At 36.4% G+C, this 8,226-nt stretch overlaps 1 long non-coding RNA gene across 1 annotated transcript; it reads right to left on the bottom strand.

The window, feature by feature from the left end:
- Positions 1-623: 623 nt before the first annotated feature.
- LOC311213371 lies at positions 624-7,611 on the bottom strand. Its single transcript, XR_014618750.1, has 3 exons — positions 7,490-7,611; positions 2,134-2,244; positions 624-1,166 (listed from the first exon to the last, which is right to left on the bottom strand). It is a non-coding gene; the product is annotated as an uncharacterized lncRNA (long non-coding RNA).
- Between the last annotated feature and the right edge of the window lie 615 nt (positions 7,612-8,226).

Raw genomic sequence — 8,226 nt, 5'->3', positions numbered from 1 at the left:
TAAAACTAATGCACTGGTATTTTCTCAGAGACTAAATAAAGACAGGCAGACTTTCATGGTTCATTTCTCCAGCTGGTGGATGGCACGGTAGCTTGCAGTGAATTAAGCTGTTAAAACCTTGTTCTAAAGTCAAGACTTAAAAAGTAGGAACAATTTAAGCTTGTGATTTCTTTCTGTTTTCTTACTGTACTTCATTCTTCATTATAGTCCTATAATGATGATGTTATCAGCTGGACATAAAGCTGACAGCAGTTTCTTACACCACAGGAGACAAGATTGCATTGGGTCTTTATCAGTAACTCTAAAGCATGAGTCATAGGGGAAAACTACCATGGGATTAATGTTATTACTTTACAGTTTTCCTTGCCTTTGCTTTCTGTAACAAGAGATTTTTTTCCAAGGTAATTCTATTCATTGTCTTGATATTCTGGATCTGTTTTACAGTAGCTTTCAGCCTTTTATGCTTTTTAGGCCTTTATTCATTCCATGAAATAAGTCTCTCATATTAGTTCACAAGAAAACTGTAGAAAGATGGAACAGAAGGTCCTCCCACAATTGCTCAATTTTTATTTTATTTTATTGATACAAATAACTACATTGAACCAGTCTAAGAGAATTGCTGTTGTAATAAACATACGTTGTCTTTTGTAGGCATGCTGGCTTGGTTCACTCAGGCTGAATGCTTACATTACTGTTCAGGCACACCAGACAGCTCTTTAGCCGGGGGGAATTTGGGTGCTTTTTTTTTTTTTTTTTGAAGGCAGATTTTAGTTTTGTTCTCTGCAATGACATGTCTGCATTTTCATATCAGTCATTAGCATAGAAAAGTCAGACATAAAAATTCCTGTTCTGATCCATGTTTAAATTAAAAGATTATTAAAAAAAAAAAAAAAAAAAAAGAGTTCATCTCCTGTTTTGGGTCCATCTCTAATGCAGTGTCTTTCAGAACATATGCTGAGTATGCACACATGTACACATTTTTTTCCCATTCTTTCTTGCTTGTTTCCCTCCCTCAATTCTGACATTGAGTAGGAGTGAATGCAGCTATTGTGATCTGGTCTTACTGATAAACCAAGCTTAATTTCTGGCATTGAAATTAAATATATCTCATTTAAATTGCAGGATCCTTAGAAGTAGTCCTCTTTTTGCGTTGTTCAGCCTTCTTCCTGCAGGCAGAATGCAAAGAATAACAGCTTTATTTAATACTAGACTCTGTTAGAACAACTGGAGAACCAGCATTCACCTTACTAGAATCATGACAGTCATTAGAAATTCATCAGTAAATTACGCTAGCTTTCTAGCTAGGTTATTAGATATAATTATGAAAATTGAATGCTAAAGCTTTGAAATACTTCTAATTTCTAATTGTTATAGTTAATTTAAACATTACAGGAAGGATCAATTTTACTATTATTATTATTACATAGTGTTTAAAATCTGTAAATATAAAGAAGGACTGTTTTTTGCTATTTCCCATCCTTGGTATTTACTGTGAACAGTGACATATTCATAGTACTATCCACAGAGATATATGAAAAATATATGAAGGAATTTTTTTGTATTTTGTTCAATAGCAATAAAAGCTGTACAAAATGTCACAGATGTATAGGTACATTAGTATTCTTATCTGTTAAATAAAAGGTAGCTTTTAAATCAATCTGTAGTGTTTCGAGTGATGGAATAATTATATTTTCAGATAATAATTGTTTGAATATACATATGAATATATTTTATTTATATATACACATTGTGTATATTCCTATCCGAATGGTTATGCTGTTGCTGGCTCCATGTGAATTTCTGTAAATATTTTAAAGCAAGCAAGTCTAGTTGCTATAAATTGTGTATAGCCTTTTTTACAGTTACTGGAGCTGCACATATGTTACCTGATACGGTATGAGTAAAATCACAATCCGTTCTTAAATCTACATCCCACGGAAGTATCAGAAGGTATGTACGTCTGTATGTTAAAAATTTCTTGATAAAGGAAAATATTTATGATAATTTGGTACGAAATTATTTTGAGAGGTTTGTGTGAAATATGCTGTTAGCGCTGTGCATGCAAAGAACAAAATATATTTTAAAAGAAAGTTTAAAATAATCAGTATTTACTGTATTCTGTCAGAAACTTACTGTACTTCTGTTGATGTTAATGCCTTTAAACAATATGTAGATACAAATCTTTCTCTGTTTTTATAATTCTTCAAAATGTAAGGAGCAGTTTTAGTGATGAAGGGCAGATACCTGAAAGAGACATTACTGAGGTTAACTTTCCTAGAATGATAGTAAAGGAGAAAGCTATTGCATTCGAATGGAAAAGTACAGGATGATCCTTACTGCAGTGGGAAAGCACCAAAATTGCTTATGGAGAGGGTTTAGGCATGTGACTCCTGCAGCTTCTGGCAGCTGGACTCAACAGCATAGGTGATCCCTCTCCCTCCTGTGTTTCCATACTATTTGGGTTTAAAAAAAAAAAAAAAAAAAAAAAAAGATAGTTTTCTTCTACCCAAACCTGTGTTGGACTGAAATCTAATTTCCTTTTTTTTTTCCTTTTCACACTGCATTACATTGTCTTGACTATTGAATGCAAACATCTAATGGCATGATTCAGTGACTTCAGTGGAGTCACAGCAGATGTGACTTCAGCACTTTTCAAGTTTTTCAGACATGATTTCATAAATATCCCTGGAGCTAAAGAATCCAATAAAGCAGAAACTTTTAATGTTGCTGATGTCGAAGTTACTGTCTTAAAATGGGTGAACAATGAAAGTATATCCAAGGAAGAACAAGCATGGCCACTACTTGTATTAGACTTAGAATTTTCTTTATGAAGTAGATTTAACATTGTCACTGTCATTTGTCAGAATGTCAATTTAATAGGTGGAAAAAGCAGTAGTCAGCCACCTTTCCAGTAGTATGTTTAATATTTGGAAACATCCAAAAATTGCTGCAATATGAAATGAACAGGCAAGGTCTACTTTGCCTAACACTGTATATTCTTTGCTCTGTATTCTAAGAGGGCAGTTAAAATAAAGCCTCTAAACTATAATCATCAGTACATAACTGACCTGAGGTGATGCAACTTAGAGAGGCTGAGCTTTAAATACCCTTTAAGTAGCCTTAATAATAGAGAGGTTGCCGTTCTACATTAGCAGTTGCATACGGCTTATTTACTCGCCTTGAGAAACGCTGGGTTATTGTTGTTTGAAAAGGTAGGCAATTTTGTATATTTACCAACAAGATTAATTGTGCAGAATTTCTCTACAAGTGGCATATTTGTTAATGTTTCAGCATGCTGCCATTTTTATACTTCCACTGTATCTTTTTAAAAACCTAGTATGTTTAAAAATTCAGGCTACAGCATGGGAAGAAATCTTTTTAGACCTTTTGAGATTAAGCTCTTTGTAACAATGATGGTTTTGTATCATATTTTTAAAAGATATAAAGTATCTCATGTATAATACCACTTTTAAGTATTTGGAAGTTTTGCTGGCTTCTCTTGCAGTGAGATTTGTATGTCGTAATCTCATCTAAAGTAAAGTACTGATATCAGGCATAATTCACCCTGTGTGTTACTCCAGTGAATTCTCTTGCTTTATCTAAAATTAATTCTGCCCAAGGTATTTATTCAAAGCTTAATAGATCATTGTCTAAAGTCTCTAGGTCTAATAATGATATTTTAACTAAGATGACATTTTTTTCTGTGATATTTTCATTTTACACTTCCTATGAAGTGAAAGTTTTCCTCCCAAAGTCTTGTTGGGCTAATGTCTTGAGACTCCATATCAAGTACATAAATCTGCCACCTGAGTTGCCCTCAGTGGGAATCTTGAATTCTAAGAATCTCTGAATAAGAATTTATTCAGTTGTTAAATATCGATTTAAGAATCTAGCATAGTTGAGCCCTGCTGCTATAGACACTTTAAAGCTATTAGATAGACTAGTACAGGGAAGCTCATTGAAAAGGTAGTGGCTTGGTGTCTCGGGCTCACTGTTTGCAAAAGAATGCATTAAAAATGTTAGGGCGTATTTGTTGCTTTTCAGTAAATGGGTTATAAACCCTGTTGACTGTGTATAGCTGGCTGAAAGCTCCATGCAAATTTGCTGTAGTTCATGTTAGGGCAGATTTCCTCTCACATATGTTGGGGTGAAGTTATGCAACTCGTTTAGACAACAGAAGAAACTCCTATTAACTTGGAAGGACAAGATTTCCAGGTTTATCATCTCATTTTTCAAGTTGTCCATGGAAAAATCTAAGAATAAGCAGCAAAATGGAGGTGCATAGAATAAACTTTGATTTTTTTACATAATATCCAGCCAAATCCTGAAATCTGCATAGTTCGTTCAATTTATTTTGCTCCATTTAAAATCTCCTTTGCAATAGCTTCTTCTAACTCATAAACTCATTATTTATGTTTATGTGAAAAACTGTTAAACATCTAGAGACTGTTAAAAGCTTGCATTGAGAGAATGGGAAATACTACATTTTCCCTATGAAAAAGGTAAGGAGAAAAATGGCATTATGATGGTATTGTTGTTTGTTATTCTGAATCTCAGAGTGTCTCATTCTCTATTGCTGATACTGCTTTGATCCTAAAGAAACCTGGTTTGAGAAGAAAAAGGGGGCTTATAATAACCCAGCTTTCAGTGTGCTGAAGCATCACTTTCTGCTCAAGCAGCACATTGATCATAATATTTTTGAAACTGCTGACTGAATCCTAGGCCATCCTTCAGCTTTAAAAATAATATGTAATATTGAATATTTAATAATAGAGTGAAAAAATAAATATTGGTTTGTGAGAAATCTGCACTGATCAGCTGCTATGTATTTCTAGTTACTGTTTACTGGCATTAATTAAATGAAAATTAAAAATCCACGTTGTCATTAATCTATGTGCAATCAGTGCACATTATAACAAAATACATATTTTACTTTGTATTTTTCTTCATAAAAATATAATCTGCAGATCGTACAACTGTCTTGCATGTAGTGACAGTCCACGAAGCCTGAGAGATTAGTCACAGAGAGAGATTATCTAGTCTGTAGATGTCTATATACAGCCTAAGCTGCATTAGCTACCAGAGCAGTAGCAGGAAACTTTGCACTGGACTGGAACACACTCTTTTTCTTCTCTCTTTCAGCTCACTCATACTGCAAAGATGTGTGACCAGACCTTTTTAGCGGTTGTATTCGGTCCATGTGACAAGTGCTCCAAAGAGAAGCCCCTCAGGGCTGTTTACATCAAATCAGAACAGCTCAGCTACTGCTCACTATGTGTGGAAATGGTATGTTACTGATTTTATCAGCTGGAATGTGAAAAGCCTGCAAAAATAGGAGTTGGTATATTAATGGTCTGTTCAGTTGGATTTTTTCTGGATAGCAAATAAGCATTGCTAGGCCTGAAGGCCAGCTACTTCTAATCCAAATAAACACCTCTGCAGACACCTGATGTTATTCCTTGAGCCTGGAACAGACATGGCCCCCGGGTTCAAGGATATGTTTTTTGATTCTTGATTGGAAAGTGGCCATGAGATTTTTACCCTAGGGCACTGCATTCCTTAGCTAAGCAAATGTTACATGCCTGTCTAAACTCTGCTCTGAGGTATATGTGTGCAAGTCTGCTCAGCCTGTAATCGTGAGTGTTGCCCATTACCTTTAACAGAACTTCCAAAAGAGACAGAACTATTGCAATGGACTGACTCAGCAGAGGTGAGGGGACTTGAAGTTCATCTGATCTGTTTCAGCTTCACTGAGACAGAGCTGGAATGCTGTCCTCATGGCCTACACTTCATACTGAGACCAGGTGTTCTCATACGCTATGTGCAATACTTCGCTGGGGGATCTGTCAGAGCTGGAAGTAGTTACAATGAGGATAAAGTGAGAAAAGAATGGTGCAGGCTCTTCTGTCACCGTGTGTGTACCAGAAGGTGGTAATGGGGGAGATGAGCCAACGTGCTAGCCAGACCAGCAGGTCCTGTCATAATACCTGCATGAAGAAGGAACAATGTTGGAGGCATTGAAATCTTCAGGAATTACTGGTGAGGTGACAACCCACTCTCCTAGCAGGAAGCACTGTCCTGGCACAGTCACAGGATTTTTTTAGATGAGATACAAAGCTAGGGTACCTATGTGGTCACTGAAGAGCTGGTCTCCAAAACTGCTTTTGCAAAGTGAGGAACGTCGTTGTCCTGATTATACTCCAGCTTGGAGTTACTCTATTTCATCTTCCTGAACCATTGTGTAATATCTTTTGGAGAAGATTTCCTTCACTGCTTCTTTCCCAGAACTGATCACTACCGTAACTTGAATGGTGTTCAGTTGGTTGTTGTATTTAAATGTCAGATTAAATTATCTCTGCAGGAATACTAAAAGGTTTAACTAACGGTGTTTAGAAAACATTATAAGACAGACAGATAAGAGAACTGATTTGGTGATTATAGATGGTGCAACGTGTACAGTTCACTGACTGACACAGCATAATCACGTCACATTGTTTAGGAGGAAATTTAGATGTAATGAATATAAGACAAAAGATGGTCCCTTCCCTATTTACTTGCTTCCCCTGACTTTGAAACCGCTGCTTTGTTCAGGTCCTTCTTGGCCAGCAGCCTATAAATAGCAATTTATCTAGTAAATTTTTGCATGACTTGCTAAATGCACACTGAAGTTTCAGGAAACTGGCTGTTTGTTACTTATAGTTCCTGCAACTTTCTCCTTATTCTTTGCACTACAGAAGTTAGACTCCTACCAAAAGAAACAGCTGCTAAGTGGAAGCAGACTGAGACTTCAAAAAGAATTGCCTCAGTACCTAACATCCTGTTAGGCTTTGTATCAGCGCTGCAGTAAGATCTTGGGCTTTCTGGTTGATCTGACTTCAGCTTGCTTCTTCATATTTATTTTGTAGAAGAGATTTAAAAACAGCTAACTGGAACACAGAGAGCTCTTTGCAGTAGTAATGGAATGCATATAGATAGGAAAGTATCCTTTACTTTTTGTAACTGATTTTTCAGATCTGTGGAGATGCTTTGGTTTAAATCAAAAAGCACAATATGTCCTAGCCACTCTTGTGCAGGTGTTTGTGTATGGTTGTGCATAATGTGGTGTGCAATCAGCTGAGCCTTTTGCAGCATCCTGATTTGCACATCTTTTAATTTCAGATGCAGATTGCACTCAGCTGCACAAATGCATTTTCATCACCAGTCTTTTTGATTTTCCTCCAAACAATATCTGTTGGGGGATAGCAGTTAGGAATTGCTGATTCCCAATGTTGAGATCGTCCTGCTTCCCTTAGTTGCCTTTTGGGCTAAAACATCTTTTTCCTGTGCGGTTTTGTCCATTTTGGAATTGGTGCTAATCAATAGAAATTCAATGTGCTTGCTTTTTAGTCTTCTCCAAAAAAGTATTAGTACATTAGTTTACAACTTAAAGAAAGGTCAGTTGATGAGTTAGTAAGAATGATATATATATATATATATTTTAAATACCTACCCTTTGAGATAGTCAACAATGTGTGACACAGTCAGACCTTCCATTTTCCACACCATGGAATAGTACCAGCTTTCTCGCATGTATTCCTATCACCACAATGCCACACATTTGCCACACGTGGAAGGTAGGTTTGCGATTGTGGTAATGACTGTTCTTGCCACAATTCTTGGTGATTGAATTCTTCTCTAGCAGCTCCACAGAGTAACACTATAGAAAGCAGACTACTTTCAGAATGGTTACCTCAAAATAGCCTCAAAATATTTGAAGCCAAGGGTCATCATGCCTTTGACCCATAGGGAAAAGTCAGAGTCAAAATCTGTCTTCAAACAAAGCTGTCCTTGTTCTGGGCAATGTGGAAGCTCACTGCCTCTGAGGACATAGCAGCCAGTTTGTAAGTGATTGGCTTTCTAGGGAATGCTGGTGATCAGTACAAAGTGACAGCAACAAACACTTTCATGTACCAGTCACTACTGCACAATTAATGGATCATAACATTACAGAGTTCAGTTACTTGCTACTCTTTTCCACATAGTCCACAGTACAGGATGTTTTCACAGCCTTTTGGCCTGTGCTGATGTGTTTTGAAACTCATCTGAAATCAGAGCACAAACTAAGAGGACCTATTTTTTGTCCACTGCTGCAGATTGAACTGCCATTTCAGGTTAAACATGGTAAATTCTAATATTGTGTTAACAAGGCATTTACTGTCATAGGGTTTTTAGGCGATTGCTGGTAAG

The sequence above is a fragment of the Netta rufina genome, assembly GCF_964035555.1.
Source record: "Netta rufina genome assembly, chromosome: 11".
In the NCBI taxonomy this organism is placed as follows: Eukaryota; Metazoa; Chordata; class Aves; order Anseriformes; family Anatidae; genus Netta; species Netta rufina.
The sequence above is the reverse complement of the archived record's forward strand: the minus strand, read 5'-3'. Positions and strand labels throughout refer to the sequence as shown.